Source organism: Acinonyx jubatus, chromosome E4, assembly GCF_027475565.1.
Source record: "Acinonyx jubatus isolate Ajub_Pintada_27869175 chromosome E4, VMU_Ajub_asm_v1.0, whole genome shotgun sequence".
NCBI lineage: Eukaryota > Metazoa > Chordata > Mammalia > Carnivora > Felidae > Acinonyx > Acinonyx jubatus.
Genome location: NC_069395.1, coordinates 41751415 through 41770082, shown reverse-complemented (window position 1 = coordinate 41770082; position 18668 = coordinate 41751415). Strand labels below are relative to the sequence as shown.

The window sequence follows — 18668 nt, the reverse complement described above, 5'->3', positions numbered from 1 at the left end:
AAGCAGGCTCCACACCATCAGCTCAGATCCCATCGATGAGCTTGATCCCGTGAACTGTGAGATCATGACCTGGGCCAAAATCAAGAGTTGGATGCTTAATCCACTGAGTCACTCACCCCTTTACTGACCTTTTACTTTATTCCTCAAACATCATACCATAAAGCTCTGAGTATAGCAGATTTTCCAAACTGTTGAATTAGAGATAATTATACAATAGGAACAAAGAACCTAAAGCTCTATGTGATATGAATTTTCTCCAGTCTATGGGATAAGCACTTTAATACTTAAGTCCTCCATGGATGGGAGGAAGATTCCTTTCACAGAGATATTACATTTCCTCCCTCTTCTCCTCTATCCTCATATCTGCCCTCTTTTCTAACTTCTTCCTATTGAATCTCCCCACAGGTTATGGAACCCCCTCTTCCAATCTGTAAAAGTTGGTGCGTGTCCTCCAATTTGAATTATCCATTCTAGAATAAAGTCCTATTTGGGGTGGGGGGGGTGAGAAGGAGGCAAAACTTTAGTAGGAGAGTCAATAATGGTTATGACAATGCAATCTGGAAGGGATGGGCAAAGGCAGGGGTGGGGTGTGTGGGGAGTAGCAATCCAAGACCCAAGAAGCAAAGCAGATTAAGTATAGATACTCAGCATCCGGTCTGTCTCTTTTGTGATTCCCCCTTCATTAAGAATTGCAAATGTGCCTCTTTGTTCTTCCAATTTCCCGGTGAATAACCTCCTAAGAATAAACACTTTTTTTTTTCTGAGATAATAGTTTAATTCAAGGCTCTCAACCTGACCTCAACCTGAATTCCCTGAGGTGATTTTCAAAAATTCCAATTCTTAAGTCCTCGCCTCCAAAGACTTTGCTTTAATTGGTCTGGTGCAAATACTCAAATCAAGCACTGAAAATTATGCTACAATTATTGAAAAAGTTATTGAATAATATTTTAAGATTTATTCTTCTAAAGCTTGCTTGCTCTGGAATTCAGAGTCTAGCTAGTCTGCTTTTCTTTCTTTCTTTCTTTCTTTCTTTCTTTCTTTCTTTCTTTCTTTCTTCTCTCTTTCTTTTGTTTTTAAATTTATTCAAACTTTGGATTTCACTTCGTGAGACCCAAGTGTTTGAATACATCATTTTTGGTCATAATATCTTTAATTGATTATAATATATTTATTTTTTTAACTCAAGTATAATTAACATATAATGTTATATTAGTTTCAGGTATACAATATAATGATTCAACAATTCTATACATTTCTCAGTGCTCATCATGATAAGTGCTCTCTTAATCCCTTTCACTTATTTCACCCATTCCCCCACCCACCTCCTCTCTGGCAACCAATAAAAGGTTAGTATCTAAAATATATAAATAATTTATACAACTCAACACCAAAAACCAAACAATCCAATTTTTAAAATGGACAGAAGACATGAACAGACACTTCTCTAAAGAAGACATCAGAAGGTCAACAGACACATGAAAAGATGTTCAACATCACTATTCAACAGGGAATGTAAATCAAAACTATAATGAGATACCTCCTCACACCTGTCAGAATAGCTAAAATTCAAAACATAGGAAATAACAAGTGTTGACGTGGATGTGGAGAAAAAAGACTGCTCATATGCTATTGGTGGGAATACAAGCTGGTGCAGACACTGTGGAAAATGTTATGCCCAGAATTCGTGATCCTCAAAGACTGCCAGGGAGCCAAGTCCGATATAAAAGCAAAAGAGACTATTCGAGCTAGCTCGAGCTCAATCCCTACTGGGGAGAGAGAGCCAGTTTCAAAAGGACAAAGGTTTTATTGGGGCCTAGGGACAGTTGGTGAGGTAATGGCTGTGGCCTCAGCCGATTGGCTGGGGAAGGGTCGAGTCCTGTTAGGCAGGTGAGCCGGAGGTTACTCAAGGGGTGGAAGCGTGGTTAAGGTGAAGGACACAGAACAAGATGGAGTCGGCCAGCGCAGGCCCGCCTTTTCAGAAAACAGTATGGAAGGTCCTCAAAAAATTAAAAATAGAAATACCATATGATCCAGTAATTCCACAACTGGGTATCTATCCAAAGAAAACAAAAATGCAAATTCAAAGGCTTACATGTATGCCTCTGTTTATTGCAGTATGATTTATAATAGCCAAGATATGGAAGCAACCCAGTGTCTATCCATAGATGAATGGATAAAGAAGATGCACTAAACACACACACACACACACACACACCCCAAAATATTACTTAGACAGACTTAGGCAGTCTTTTTTGAACAGAGCTCAAGGAATATTAGTTTGGCAAGATTTCAACAGGTATGGCAACCTAAAAAGAAAATTTTAAAGGTTCCATGTTCAAGTAGGTTTTAGAAACATCTAAACTCCAAAAGAAAATAAATATTTCTTTGCTGCAGGATTTCTCAGGGACTTTGATGTGTCAGTATGCATAGCAACTCTCCAAAAGGCTATATATAATGTGAAACATTTTCCAAACTTACTTGGAAATAAGAATTTTTGTTTATTTTGTAAGATGGCTCTAGATCTCTATACAAGAAATACAGGTTGAGAAATACTACCCATCATTTATGGCATTCTTTTTGTTGAGCAATTAAAAAAATATTTTTAATTCATTATTTAAAAAGCAAATTATCCACATTATTAACCATATCTTCAGCTTAATCTTTAAGATTTCACTTCTCTACATAGTGAACAGACCTACTGAATATTGGATAATCAGACATATCCACTGATATACTTCCCACTGAAATGTGGAGTCTATGCCCCCCCTCCTTGAATGTAAGTGAGTTTGTGACTCTATCAGCCTAGAGGATTATGGAGGCGAATTATAAAGATCCATGCAGCTTTAGCCTTGTTTTCTGGAATATTTGCTCCTAGAGCTCTAAGCCACCACATATGTTATAGACTGAACATGTCCCCCTCCCAATTCATATGTTAAAATCCTAACCCCTAATGTGATCCTATTAGGAGGTGGGGCCCTTGGGAGGTAAATAGGTCACGAGAATAGATTCCTTATGAACAGGACTAGTGCCCTTGTAAGAAGAGACATGAGATCCTGCTCTCTCTGTTCTGCTCTTTAAAGTTATCCCCAGTTGTTCAAATATTCCCAGCTGCAACCCCCAGACATCCTGTAACAGACAAGCCATCCCCACTGTGCTCTGTTAGAATTCCTTATCTATAGAATTTGTGAGCATAATAATTTTGGGGTGGCTTATTATGCAGCAGTAAATAACCAAAACACAATCTAAAACAAGTTGTAAAGACATATGGAACCTCATCACAATTTTAACAAAGCACATTGAGGGAAGGAAGATATGAAGAAAAGTCAGCTCCACAGGTGAGTGGGAAAGGCTTAAATAGATGCTCTATTCCTTCTAGTTTTAAAGAGATGTCTCCATGATACCTGTAAGGAGGATAAACCTAGTGCTTGGCAGGGAAATGGGCTGGGGCATCAAAGGTCCTTGGTTTATGCCTGTTGACATGACAAAAAATGCCCCCATCAGTACCTTGTGACTAACCACAGTGTCCAGCTGGCCAGTATGAGGGTCTTGAGCCCCTCTAGCTTGCACTCATCTCAGCCTTTTCTCCCCAGGCTGGCACCTTCCTGAAACACACCCAGGAGGATCCCTCCCTTCCTCCCCTGCTGAGCTCAGCAAACTAGCCTGGCTCTCTGCACAAGAAAGGGATTGGAGGCTTGACTGTTAGATAGAAAAAGGAATAGCTCCTGGCCACAGTACTGGGGAATGAGGTCTTTGGGGGGGGGATCATAGAAACTGTTTTCTTATTGCAGAGTTTGCATTCTTATTTGTATACCCAGTTATAACATTTAGGTTTTCATCTGGATCCAGAGTTATCATATTCTGAATTATCCACATATTTATATTCTCATCTGCATCCCTACTTACTACATTTGCACTCTCAGACAGGTAAAGCTGTATTATCTCATGAATATGATGGAGGAGGAAGAGAAAGGGAGTAACAAGGGTGTCCAACCAACAAAATTTGCCCAGGATTAAGGGGTTCCAAAAATGCAGGATTTTCAGAGCTAAAACCTGGAAAGTCTTAGGCAAAGCAGGGTCATTCTACTACTAAAATCTCCAGAGGGCACAATCCTACCACCACCACCTCATAGGTCACCTCCTCCAGGGCAGGAGAAAGGGGAGGAAAGAGACACAGCCACTGCCCAAACACCCACCTGACCCAGTGGGAGTGCCCAACTCCACTGTAGACTATGATAATGGTGTGCTGGGTACAAGAGCCTCTGTCTCCTAGCCCAGGGTTCTCTGCCTAAAAAACTCTGTGCTCAAATAAGCTTTGGGAAATCTAGGTTCAACATAACTGAACAGATGCTTTTACTGCAAGACTTCTTAGAGCCTGCACAAGACACTCACTGCTTTTCACTCCTCTCTTCAACAACCTAATGAAGAACAGAGAGAGTAAGAAAATAGAAGCAGAGGGTTCAAATCATCATCTTCATCCTCACCCTACTTGCCATCAACATCACTGTCCCAATCATCACAGGGGCTACATTTACCAAGCACTTCCTATGTAGCAGGCATTAGCACTGTGAGGCTTCTATGACTTAGGCCATTTAACCATCACAACAGCACTATGAGCAATGTTCAGAAGTTTAAGTGCCCTGCCTAAGGATGCAGCTAATAATGCATGAGGTAGGATTTGAACCCAGGTCTGTCTGAGTATAACTAAGGCAATGACTCTAGCTTCAGAGACCTAGTCCTTCTGCCTGGCTTCTTTCTTGACCCCACCCCCTTCCTTCCTAATAGGATTGACTTGTTTCTAGAGACTTCTAGCCACAAAGGGAAGAGGTTCTCTCAAGCCAAGATTTGGTGTGGGGAGCAAGGAGAGCCATTTCCAAAAATAGAAAAAATGGTTGAACTTCATGGGCCTGATGGCAGTTCTACCAGAAAATAACAATCATAGCAATAATAGCCAACATGTATTGAGCACTTACTGCAACCAGGTTCAGATGAAATGCTTATATGTGTTCTCTCATAAGATTTGCAAGAAAAAGAAGGAGGAGGAGGAGGAGGAGCTCTCAGGTTGGATCTCACCCTTGGAGCCAGTATTTTGAGATCACACTGCTCCCGTGCATATTCCTCTCCCTGTCTCAATTTGCTCATCTGCAAAGTGGGACAATATTTGTTTCTACATTATGGAATTATTGTGAGGATTGAATGAACTAATATTTTTGAAGCACTTAACATAGTGCCTGGCAAGTATCAAGTGTTTGCTTTTTTTATTTAGAGTTCAAGAAAAAAATCCTTCATCTCAGGGATCAAGGAGCCTGGCAAGCCATGGGGGGTGCAGGTTCAGGATGGATGTGAGAGAAGAGTTTCTGTCCTTTCTCCAGCAGTGGTCCTTCTGGCCTCAGCACAGTGCCTGGCTCACAGCAGTCTCTCCAAAAATGGCTGTTAGATGCTGGATTTCTGTCTATAGCTTCCTTCCCCACCCCCTCCCAATCCTGTTTAATAGCTCCACATATACAAACTCGGTCTTCAGAAGGAAAAACAATCTGTGGAACATCCATTGGCAGGAGACATCCCTTTCCCACTCCCTATATTGCCCTGCCTTGCTCTGCCCTGCCCCATCTGGCTGGCCTGGCTTCTTATCCAGACAAGCATGATGGCCACTCTCACCAGCCCCGGCTGGGCCTGTCCCTTTTCATCATTCACTGCAGAGAAGTGAGCTGGTAACTGCTGGTGAAGAGCATATCTCCATCTCTGGCCCAACATTAGAGATGGGGTCTTCAGGCCTCATAGAAGGAGACCATGTTGCTGAAGTAGGCTGTGGGATATGGTTCTCCCATTTTACAGATAAGGAAACAGGCTCAGGGGATTGAGTGTCCCAATATTACTCAGGTATAAGCAGTGATGCCAAGATTTGAGCTCAGGTCTGATTACAAATTAGACTTCTTTCCACTGTAATATTTCCTTCTTCTACACCTCTCCTACTTCGTTCCTGTTCTTTCAACTTTCCATGCAACTTTGTCCCATTACTTATAGGAATGTACCCTTCCTGTATTGGTTGTAAAAAGTAGCCATCTCCCCCTCTACCCATACACCCATGATACTGCAGTTTGTTGGTGGGTTGTTTTTATTTTTATTTTTTTGGTTGTTGCAATTTTTTTTAAATCATACCAAGTGGACTGGGGGTGGGGAAGTCAAATAGTTACTATATTTATACAGTGAATGGGTTTAGGTGATAATAAAGGCAGATGTTGCTATAGCAACTAACGTTCCAGGATCCCATACACATCTTTCTGCCTTTGTGCAAAGTACACTGGATGATAGCCAACTCTCCCTGAATGGTATATGCAGAGCAGGGCAAACTGACCATTGTGGTCAGGTCAGGGCCAGTTTACACATGTGGGGCTCCTTAGCTACCAAAACATTGGCTGCAGCCCACAGTTTCAGGTAAACCTGGATGCTAACACAGTCTCAGGGGGAACCATGCAGAGGCTGCACCGTCTGGCTCCTGGGTGACTCTCTGTCTTACTCACCATTTCTTTCCCTCTTTTTCATGCTGATTATAAATTATACTAACTGATTAATGACAGGTTAGATTATTTTCTGAACACTACTGGTGGTAGGAGGGTAGGGTATTCACTTGGACCATAACAAGCCTTGGTGTGAAAGAGAAAGCCCTGGGGCATGCCCTGTGTGCTGTGTAGTGGAAACAGCCCAGGCCCCTTTCCCAGGGACCTCTCCCCTCCTTGCCCAAGAGTTCCTGCCCAATAGTCTGCCACAACCCTCCTAGCCCTGCATACCCAGGACCACAGGTGTCCTCCCTCATCCACCCAGTCAAAATTGTCCCTCTATGCCTCACACAGACAAGGAAAGACCTGGCTAGAATTTAAAGGGCATGTGTTCTAGCTCCACTCTGACACCCAGGAGCTGTGTCCTAGTCCCCTGAATCTTAGCCCCTGAGTCTTAGTCCCTTCCCATATGAGAGAGGGCTGCATCTCTGTAGAAAATCCTAACCTAATAGGATTCATTCACAAGTAAGGGAAAATGATGTGGCAAATGTACTTCCCACTGGTATTTGCCTTTTTTTTTTTTTTTTTTTTTTTACAAAATAGGAGTCTTAACCCAGTTTTCTGTCTGTGAGTTGGAGACAATGTCTGTCTCATGGATCTGTTTCTGGATAATCTTATCTACTGCACGCTTTGTACTAGTACCTATTTCCAATGGCTCCCAAACACCTCATATCCCAAATACCAAGCCCAGAACACTTCCTTGAACCCCACAGCCACAGATCAAGCTAATAACTGGCAGCTGTATGTCATCCTGACACCTCAAACTCAACATAGCCCCAACTGAGCTCATCATCTTCCCCCATAAATCTTCACTCCCCCTGTGTTCTCCACGTGAAACAGTAGCTCTGTCTTCTACTTCTCACTTCTCCTTACACACCCACAGGACCGACCAACTACCTAGTTCTACGGAGTTCGCCTCCCAAGTACTTCTGGATGCCTTCTTTCCAAATCTTAAAGAATTTCCCTGATCCTGACCGTCAGTATTGCTAGCCTCTAATGGGCTTTCCTCTCCCTAGTTTTGTCCACACTAATCCCATCCTTCCCACAGACTCCAGGGGGCCCTTTAAAATGCAGAGGGGATAATGTTGTCCCTGCCATATAAGTCCAAACTCCTCTATGAGGGTGTTCAGAATGCAACTCTTGCCATCTTCCCAGCCTCACTAATTTCCACCACTTCATTACCCTCATCCCTGAACCACAGACCTGCTTATAGTCCCTAACGAATCTATGGCACCCCTCACCTTTGTGCTTTGCTTAGCTTTGTGTCCTCTCTGCTTGGGATGGCCCCTCTACACATATGTCCCTCTTCTCCCTTCGCCATCTTCCTCATTCATGGCATTACCTCCTCCTGGAAGCCCCTATGATTTCCCTGGGTGAGCTTCTTAAAGCCACATGCATATGTCTCTTGTCATATTCACCATGTTGTCCTCTGTGTATATGCTCATTTCACCCACAGTAAACTCCACTGTGGCACAGACTAACCACCACTCATTTATACATGTGTGTCTAGCTCCTACCTCAGTGCAAAGGCTCCAAATAATGTCTGATGGAAGTGTGAATGAATGAAATATTTGGAAGAGAATCTCTCTAAAAATTGAACTGAACCCATGGACATGATAGTATTTTCTATCCAACTGAGCCAAGCAAAAGCAATATTGCTAAATTGGATGTCCACTTCTAGATTATAGCTGCAATGGTCAGTTTTATGTGTCAACTTCACTAGGCTATAGTAGCTAGTTATTCAAGCAAACACTAATCTAGGTGTTTCTGTGAAGGTATTTTGTAGGTGTGATTAACATCTACAACCAGTTGACTTTAAGGAGAATATCCTCAATGATCTAAGTGGGTCTGAACCAATCAGCTGAAAGACCTTTCAAGTAGAACAGAGGTTTCCCTAAGGAAGAAGAAATCCTTCCTGTGGACTACAACTTTAGCTCCTACGGAGAGTTTTCAGTCTGCCCTTCCTCATGGCCTGCCCTATGGATTTCAGATTGGCCTAACCAGCCCTTACAATTGTATAAGCCAGTTCTTTGCACTAAATTCTTCACACACACACACACACACACACACACATATATACACATATATACACTACTATATACATATACTATATATACAACAGTATCATATATTCTATCAGTTCTGTTTCTCTGATAGAATTTTCACTTATATATATTAGCCTTCAAAGCCCTGCTAGACCCCTGAACTTAGAAGCTCCTTAACTTTGGACCAAAGCTCTTCCAGAGAGGAGCACACGTAGGAACTCTTTGGATGTCTCCAAATTACAGTGGCTTTACAGCGGCTTTACAGCATCCATAAAAAGCAGATAGGTGGTGAAGAGCATGCTTCCTTTGCTCCAGGAGAAACTAAGCACAAGATGGTTTAACAGCTTTACAAGATAACACAGTGGGACTGATTGTCAGGTATCCTATCTCCCAGGCCAGGGCTCCCTAGCAGATCAAATCTGAAGCATCAGTAATTTACATTGATGAGAAGAAAAGTCTGCTGTAGATGATTGAACTTGGCCAATTAACAAGTAAACAAACATGCAATTGCAAGCCAGAGCCTTGGCTAACCCAATGTACTCTGCTCATTTAATTTGACATGAGTCATTTAGTTTTAATTAGGACAATGCTTCATGGTATGTTAGTAGGAGTCCTGTAGTATACATTGTGGAAATAATGAAGGCTTAGCAATGAGACCTGTTTCAGCACTCTGCTATTAAACCTTCACTGAGAAGGGAGGTGAGGCTGCCAGGCTCTTTGTAGAAATGATTGGGCTTAGAAATTAGCACTGTTAGAAAGAGGTAGGTGAGACAGAGTCTGGCAAAGCCCCCAGACTCGTGCAAACCCTAGAACACTCAGCTCATGGGCCTAAGGACCAAGCCCACTGCTGAACCCCAGGATCACCCAGCTCTCCAGATCTGAATAAGGCATGGAACCCCCCCACACACAAACACACACACACACACACAGCCCAGTAGCTAAGAGGGCAGGATGGACGCTGCTCGGGAGAACACTGAAGCAGTGACCAGAGGGAAAATGTCCCAACTCAGATCCTAGTTCATCATATTTAAGCTCCACTAACCTGAACCTAACTTGGGAGACCATTTGTCTTAGTAGGAGTTGAATCAAGATTCAGACCTCACTTTCTCACTAGGCAGATGAGAACGGAGTCTCTGTCTTTCTTCTATCTTCTTAAGTGTGCTCAGTCAAGTCACTTCATCATAAGATGGTTCTGTTCATGCTCAGGGTTAGATAGCAACATTTGCTTCCCTCTCCCTCACTCACCCAATTTCAGCTTAAATTGCACATTTATAGTCTTTATTTTTATCCTTTATTGCCCTCTTTCCAGCCAGACACTAGGGTATCTCCAACCCCCTGGCTTTCCCCTAAGAAACTACCATCATTTATCCTCAGCAGAGATGCATCCCTATCACTGTTCACTCCCTATCATTTGCAATGTTAATCTTCCTTCTCTCATTTGTGGAACAAGAAGGTTGTCTCTTAAAGCAGTTTCAGGTATCATTGAATAAGTAGAAGATATTTGCCTGGGGCAGGAGACAACTCTTCCCACATCCAAAGTCACCAGCATGTTACAGAACATGCACCAAATTGAGAGACATAAGGAATATGGTCTAGGCCAGCTCTTACTGTCAACTCTAAAGTCTTAGATAAGTCATTCACTTCTTGACCTCAGTTTCCCTTTTATCAAAAGAAAAGTTTAGACTAGACCTTTTCCAAGATGCCAAAGGAGAAAAAGCTCATTTCCCCAAGGCCATCTCTTCTATACTTACCATGCCACTACCCTTGCCCTGGGTCTCTCTCTTTCTCTATCCTTCCCTCCCTCCCATTTTGCTTCTCTTCTTCCCTATTCTTCTCCATCCCTGCCTCCCTCCCCCTCTCTCTCTTCCTTTCCCCACTCCCTCCCCACCCATTGTCTCTCCCTCAGAATTCAGTGAGTCGCCACCAAGGCAGACAATCCATAAATCTATATCTCCATATTTCTACAGCACCATCCTGTGGTACCTAAGTTGCCCAACCAGTGAAAATAGTCCCAGAACCTCTCAGCATGAAAACAAGGAGGAACATTGCCAGGACATCAAATACTATAATGGGAATGTTTTAAAAGAGTCCACAAATATTCAGGCCCCTTCAAGGTGAAAAAAATATGGAACTTCCAACTCTTGGGAATAAAATTTGGAGCCCTGGACAGTGAATATATGTTGGTTGCAGTGGTGGAATTGGTGTGTAGAGCACCTTGATTGATTTCTGTGTTTTGTGAACTAATATTAACATTACTAAGTGCATGGCATCAAGTTCAGTGTTGCTAATGAGTAAGACACCATCCCTACCTCAAGGAACTCTGGGTTCAGTGGGGAATATGGACATGACAAAAGGTAATTACAACACAGAAAGGAAGCAGTGGGTGTGTGGGAGCACAGCCTTGGAAAGCTATTGAATCCACTCAGGGGGTAGAACAGACTTCTTAGAGGAGGGGGCAGTTGACCTAAGACCTGAAAGAGTGTGTTCATCTAACTCAGTCTGTCAGCAGCATTTGATGCAGTTAATACACCACCTCCTTGAAATACTTTCCTCACTTAATTTTCCTTCAGCCACTCCTTCTTAATCCCCTTTGCTGGAACTCCTTATCTTCTGAATTTTTAAATTCTAGAATGCCCAGCACTTGATTCTTGGACCTCTTCTCTATTGCTCTCACTCCTTAGGAGAGTTCAGTCATATCTTGGCTTTAAGTACCACCTGCCACTAGAAACCACCACATTTTTATTTCTAGCTCTGACATCTCCCCTCTAACCACTAACTGAACAGCTCCTCTGCAAGGTCCAATGGGTATCTTTAACTTAACATGAATGGAAATGGACACTCAATTTCTACCCTCACCTCCCACAAAACTGCATCCCCTTCAGTGTTTCCTCTCAGAAGAGTTCTCTACTTCTCTCATGCCAGCATCCAATTGGTCAGCACATCTTGTGCTATCTCTCCTTAAACATGTTACCCCAATTTGGCCCCTTGTCACCACCTCCACTGTTCTCACCTTGGGCCAAGCCACCATATCTCTCTCTGAGACTGCTGCATTAGTCTCCTAACAGATCTCCTCACCTCCATTTTGTCCCTAAAAATCAGAGTGACCCTTTGAAATTGTAAGTCAGATCGTGTCACTCACCTGCTTAAAAAGCCCCGGTGGTTTCCTATGTCACTCAGAGTAAAATCCCAAATCCCTCTCATCCCCCAGAAGAACCCGATGTAATCGGAGAGGTCCCTAACTCTCTGTTCTCCACTTCTGCTGCTTCCTCACCTCCACTCACCCCACCACTCTCACTGGCTCCAGCCACACTGCCTGGTTTCTGGTCCTTTAATGTGCTCAGCACCACACCCTTACCTCCTCCTCCAGGTCTGTCCTATCTACTCAACCATCTTCCCCAGATACCTGCTTGACTTTCTCCTTCACTCCAAATGTCATCTCAGGTATGATCTTTGAAGAGCTTTTTCCTGAAGGTACTGTTCACAGAAGAAATCAAGAAGATATTTTGAGGTCCTAAGGATTGGCAATGCTAGGAGGCTGACACCACTTTATCCCTAGTCCTGAAGGACAAGGCAAGGAAATGGTGTTACCAGAGCCCATCTGAGAGCTGCAGCCATGGGCATGGCAGTGCTTGGTGGAGGTGTTGCTGGAATTATGGCCAAACAGGGAGCAGAAAGAACAAGTACCTATCCTTTACCCATCCTCAGGTCCTCTGCAGCTGCATACTTTTGGCCAAATACAACCAGGAGTTAGAGGGCAAGGGAGCCTTAATGATATAGTCCATTGAGTTCAGGCTCAAGAGCACCCATCATGGCAGCAAAAGACAGACAACATATCTGGAGTAAATGGAGATGACTCCACACATCAATATTTCTGGTTCCTCTCCTTCCAGGGGTCCCACATTCTCTGCCAAGTCCTTGAAGTCAAGTCAATTTCACTTCCAGACATAAGTGATCATATTCCTCACATTCTCCCTTCAGCCTGCTATAATGACCATGGACAGTCCAGAACATACAGACTCAGCAGCCAAGGTCCCATAGTGATAAGCATGTGGAGAAGAATCCCTTATTGTCCCACAGTGGACATGTAGCAAAAACAAAACAAAACAAAAAAGCCCTGAGATATTGGGGTTGTTTGTTACTGCGGTTTTACCTAGTGTAGTCAACTGATACACTTCCTCTGCTAAAATAGCAACCTCCCTCACACTAATACCTTAGTAGGCTTTGTTTTCTTCATCAGACTAATCACCACCTGATAAACTTCACTAGTTATTATCTGTCTCCCTCCTCTAAAATGTAAACCATAGGACTTTGTTTGGTTGACTACTAATTCTCAGCACCTAGAGCAGCACCTGGTTAATAGCAGATGCTAAAATTCTTTATTGAAAAGATGAATGAATAAATGAGCTCATAACAACCAACAGGACCTAGGCACATTCTCAGGAATTGTGTACGGGCAATTCTGAGGAAGTGAAAGATAAAACAATTCACCAAGTTCACCCAGCTTAAGTCATGAGGTAAGTTGTGAAGGCATTTTGACTCCAACCCCAAGCACTTGACCACTCTGCCATGCCACTTCCCAGTATTAAGGGGGCTTAGTAGGGAAATACAGGAGAGGCCATCCAAGCACAGGCCAGAGGCTAGAGAGAGCCAGGGAACCTACATAAGTATTAGCTATGGCTGGAGCTGAGAGTGACAACGAATAAACTACACAGGATAACAGGGAAAATTAGAAACTTTGCTTGGCTATGTAAAAATAATACTAATTACAGTCATTTATGTGAATTGCTTACCATTTCTGCCTAATTACCAGGCAGCACAACAATTAGATAGATCTTTAATGTCAACGTAACTTTGTTGTTTTATTTGATTATAACTGTAAAAGCTAAAAACAAGAGTTTAATCCAACAATGAATTGGTTGTTCATGAGGACTAATTCTCTGCCCAGAATTTAAAATTAAAAAGAAGCTACCCAGTCCTTACTGGTTATTATCTGTACTATTTAGTGATCTTCCAGGAATACGTGCTTCATCTGGACTAGAAGCTCCTTGAGGCAGGTACTACCTAATTTTTTTTGAGAGAGAGAGAGAGAGAGAGAGAGAGAGAGAGAACATGAGTGGGGGAGGGACAGTGAGATTGGAGACACAGAATCCGAAGCAGGTTCCAGGCTCTGAGCTGTCAGCACAGAGCTCAAACCCACAAACCCATGAGATCATGACCTGAGCTGAAGTCAGATGCTCAACTGACTGAGCCACCCAGGTGCCCGCTATCTTATTTTTCATGGTATCATTATCCCTTCCCCACCTGGAGCCCAGCTCAGCCCTGAATGGGTGGTGGGGTGGCTTCCATGCCAGTGTTCATCTGCTGGTGCTCTCTCTCTAGAAGAGACAGTCCTGGCTCATGTGTCTTAGTCTCTTCTCACTGTCTGGAGGCTGAAGATGTAAGATTGGCTAGAAGATGTCATGTCTATACCAGCTACAAACAGTGGCACAAGCATTTCCTAAAACCCTGTAATAGGCTTTCAGAAAAGGCGAGGTGAGGGTGGGAGACAGCACTTAGTGGCCTAGAGCTAGCTGCTGAGAAGAACCATTGCAATGTTATAATAGAAAGTGCCAGCCATTCCCCAGTATCCATATTTTCCTTTGAAAGGGACAGAGTTCTAGCCAGGCATATGGGCATCCCAGATGAAAGCCTTATTGCCAGGCTCCTTTACAGGTAGGTGTGGCCAGTAGGAAGTCAGCAGAAGTGATATATTCAAATTCAAGACCATGCACTAAAGAGAGAAGAAATGAACCTCTCCTCCTATTTCTCCTCTTTCCTCTGCCTGGGGTACAGGCAGGATGTTAAAGCTTTGGCAAGCTTCCTTGGACCCAGGATGGAATGCAAGTATTGAAATGCCAGAACAGCAAAATCAACGGAGCCTAGATGGTCAGAACCGTGGGGTTGCAGAATCGTACCACCGTAGAGCAACACCGCCATGCACGTGCAATAGATGTAAATCACCGTGAGAGCACAGAAAATAGTAAAATGTGGTAAAATTCTTAGGAAGTGGTTTTGAGTATTCATTACTTTTGTTTTTAATATACTTTATCCCCTTTCAAGTTTATATAATTTAAGTTTTAATGAGGACTGTATTTAACAGCCAGCTCTCAAAATTTCTGAAGATTTGTGCCAGCTCCAGCTTTGGGTCTTTGTTAGAATAGCAAAATCTGCATCCTAACTAATACAAAGGTAATGGAAGAAGTGGGAAATGGGTTGAGCTCATGTTTTCAGATGTATGGGATATGTAACTCGGCCCATGGATGACCTGGGTTACCTGAAAAATGATGTTGCTCCAGGGATAACTTTGAACAAAAAAATTCTACAACTTCTATCAGTTATTATTTGAAAAAAATTCTTGTAACCTAACTCCAATTTGAAGATACCCCTGTCTGTGGAGAGCTGCTCTTCCACATGACTGTTAAGGGCCCTTATGCTCCAAAGCCCAGTGTTCCTACATAGCTCACTTGAGCATTCCTGCCTCCTCCCCACCTGCTTCTCTTGGGACCTTCTCTTACCAGTGTAAGGGCCAAGAGGACATTGCTCTGGTGAGAGGCATAGGGCCTGACCTAACCTCTTACTTTTACAAAACACAAGCTGAATGGCAAGTATTAGCCATTCATTCAACAAATGAGCACAGATTAAGTGGAACAAAACATGTGTTTAGTAGAATAATGTGTTTAGTAGAAACCTATGTTGTTACCAGTAAGAAAGGAAGTGACGAAGGAAGGAAGGAAGAAAGGAAGGAAGATCTATAGTCTCATTCTATTAGACTTTAGGAACACAAAAAGGTAATTCAGAATCATCCCGTTTTTAAGAATCTTCTACCTAGCCATAAAGACAGATGAATAACTAAGTATAATTCACTAGGTTTGCTCTATGATAGAGACAAATAGCCTGGCAATGCTTCTTCTGTTGATAGAGAAGGTGGCAAACAGGCATGGAGAGGAAGTATGTGGGGGGAAAAGCAGACTTTTGCTCACCTCCCAGCTCTACGGCTCGCAGACATGAGATCTTGAACAAATTACACAACTTCTCTAAGTCCTATTCCTCATCCTGGTACCTTGATGGGTCAGTCAGTGCTCAATTACCATTAAACACATGGGGAAATGAAAGATGGAGAAAGATGAATGATTCATCCAAGACAAACTATAATGGATGACAAATCCAGAATTCCAAACCAGGGATGTGATCCCCAGGGTGCTTTGAACACAGTAAGAACATTGAACTTTCTAGGTGCTCATTAAACACTTGTTGAATTAAGACTGAATTTCTGGGAAATTTCATATGTTCCCATACCTCCTCACCTTCCCCCTTTAACTAGGCCAATCACTGCCTCTTGGCATATAGTCCCTCCCTCGATGTCCTACCTGCTGATTCCCTGTGGTGTATTCAATAAATTTCTATCTCCTTTAAAAAAAAAAAAAAATGACTGAATTTCCAATTTAAAGTAAATCATTTAAAAAAAATTTTTTTTTACATTTATATATTTTTGAGAGACAGAGTGAGAGAGAGCGCTAGCAAGGGAAGGGCAGAGAGAGAAGGAGACACAGAATTCGAAGCAGCCTCCAGGCTCTGAACAAGCATTCAGCACGGAGCCCAACTCAGGACCCAAACCCACAAACATTGAGATCATGACCTAAGCTGAAGTCAACCGACTGAGCTACCCAGCTGCCCCTAAACTCAATTCTTTAATCATAGACTCCTTTAAAACTAAAATACATAGAAAAGAATAAATCATTAACCATAACAGGAAGGGCAAGACAGAGAGGCCAATGGATTTCCCAAGATGTCACAACAGGTGGGACTAGCACCCAGGTCTCCCACCTCCTATCATACCACACCCTTCCCCCAGGTTCAGAGGTCCCCTCGTGCTCTCCCCTGGACAGCACGTGTCCCCTTTCTCTAGACTGTAACATTAGTGATCACTCATCAATCAATGAGTAATCACTCATACTCCTTGAGCTTTCAAGATGTCATTTGCCCCTTATTTTCCTCCCGCCTCTCTGTCATCTCCCTCCATCTCCTGTCTGGGCAGCTTCTTCTGTACCCATGTGGTATTTTCTGTGGCTTTCAAGTAACCTTGGAATTCCTTTTGCCTCTGGAAAGCTAGGTCAGGCCAGGGTGGATGCTAGAGTGAATACTTGGAAGAGCCAGTTCAGGTCACCAGAATAGAAAAGGTTCCACTGATAATAATAGACCATTCACTGTGTTGAACTGTATTCTTTCCTTATACTATTTAACTGAATTTTCTGAATAATCTTATGAGATAGACTTCTCCTGCTTCACAGATGAGAAAATTATCACTAAAAAACAAAACAAAACAAAACAAAAACTTAGAGAAGTGGTCCAAAGTCACATAGACAGTAAGGGATAGAGCCAGGATTTGAACTCCTGAGGCCAAGATTTACCCACTGTGCAGTCCTGCCTGGACAGGAACAGGACATATAGCATACCCACCGGGCTGAATCCTCTCAGCAATAGTGACAGTCCTCAGTTTGACATAAACCTACCAGATGAAGAAAATAAATCTACGTACATATTTCCCTTCTTACATTAACATTCCAAGTTCAGTTTGTGGCCCACACCCTGTGCAATTGGTTCTAGAGTCTATAACAATGTTCCTAGCCTCTTGCTTCTTGTTTTCATTTGAAAATTAGTCAACTGCTTCCATGTGCCATTGATCATATTGGGCTGTCTATTTTTCTCTGGGCATTTTTCTCCACAGTCTCAAATGCCCCTTTAAAGTCTTCAAGATGGTTTTGCAAACATCCAGGCCCAAACCCCACACTTCCTGAGATTTCACTATATCCATGCCAGTAACTCATCACTCTGATATGTTAAATCCATCAATTCTATACCCTGAAAAACCTCTCCAAAGCCAGCTGCTCCTGTCCCATGGCTTCCTCTCTTTTCCAAAGTCACAACCTTCAACAGGGAGGAGGGAGGAAGACACCTCATGAGCCCTCAATCCCTTCTATTTCTTATTCAAAATGTCAAAGTCTGGGGAGACAAGCTCAAGGTTTGTTTTTTACCCTGGACTAGATTATTTTTCCTGTGTGAATCAGCAGAAGTGGGCAGTCATGGGAGACTTGAACAGCATGCTAACCCTGTCTCATAACAAGTTAAAAGAGATGATGGAAATTAGTGTTTTTTAAGTAATGGAGTGCTAGTAAGATATTAGATGATAAGGGTTATTTGACATGAGCTGTGCAGGAGGATGGTGGCATATCTCCTTTTTAGTCCAGTCTAATCAGATACAGCTGAGTTTATATCTTAAAAGGAGGGGTCACCAATCCCCATAACCCTACCTCCAAGGAGCCCACCAGGATACATCTTACTTCCTGATAGTGCCTACAGACATTGTTCTGCTAGGGGATCATCTGTTCAGCCAGGTAGACTAAACTTATCTTGGATGCACTTTTGTTTTCTCTGATTTGTCACTCTGAGGCCCCTAGGTTCCTATTATACCACCAAAGGCCTACCCCTCCCACCACTAGTTAAATGGCCAAGACCTTCCCACACAAGGGCTTCTTGCCTAGTAACTTTGCTTCATGGGTTTGCAATAACAAATACAGTTAACATTTATTAAACAATGGACACATCTGATTTCATTTAATCCTTGCTCCTATGCTATGATGTCATTAATACGTTACACTTTGGGAAGTGGAGGCAGAGAGACATTAACTGCCTTTATTAAGTTCCAAGCTAGTAAGTGAGACAACTGAGGTTTGAACCCATGGCTGTATCATGCAAAAGCTCATTCTCTTAACCATTTTGTTATCCCCCTTATAACTTCAGAGCTAATAATACAAGTGGTTTACAACTAACTAAAAACTGAGTCCCCTAACCTTTATTCTAAGAAGACCAGATAAGGAACCAAGCTGCCTTGCTCAAGCTACAAGCCCTACTTAGGTTGCTCATGTAACATTTGCTGCTTCTCAGACTGTGAAGTACCTGGGAATCACCTGGAGATCTGGTGCAGCTGCAGGTTCTGATTCTATTCTAGATATGGTGACCCTGAGAGTTACAT

The 18668-nt window shown here is 42.7% G+C and overlaps 1 protein-coding gene across 1 annotated transcript in view; it reads right to left on the bottom strand.

Annotated features, from left to right (window-relative positions):
• CACNA1E (calcium voltage-gated channel subunit alpha1 E) overlaps positions 1–18668 on the bottom strand; it is a 587464-nt gene that overhangs the window by 536328 nt on the left and 32468 nt on the right. The window lies entirely within an intron of this gene.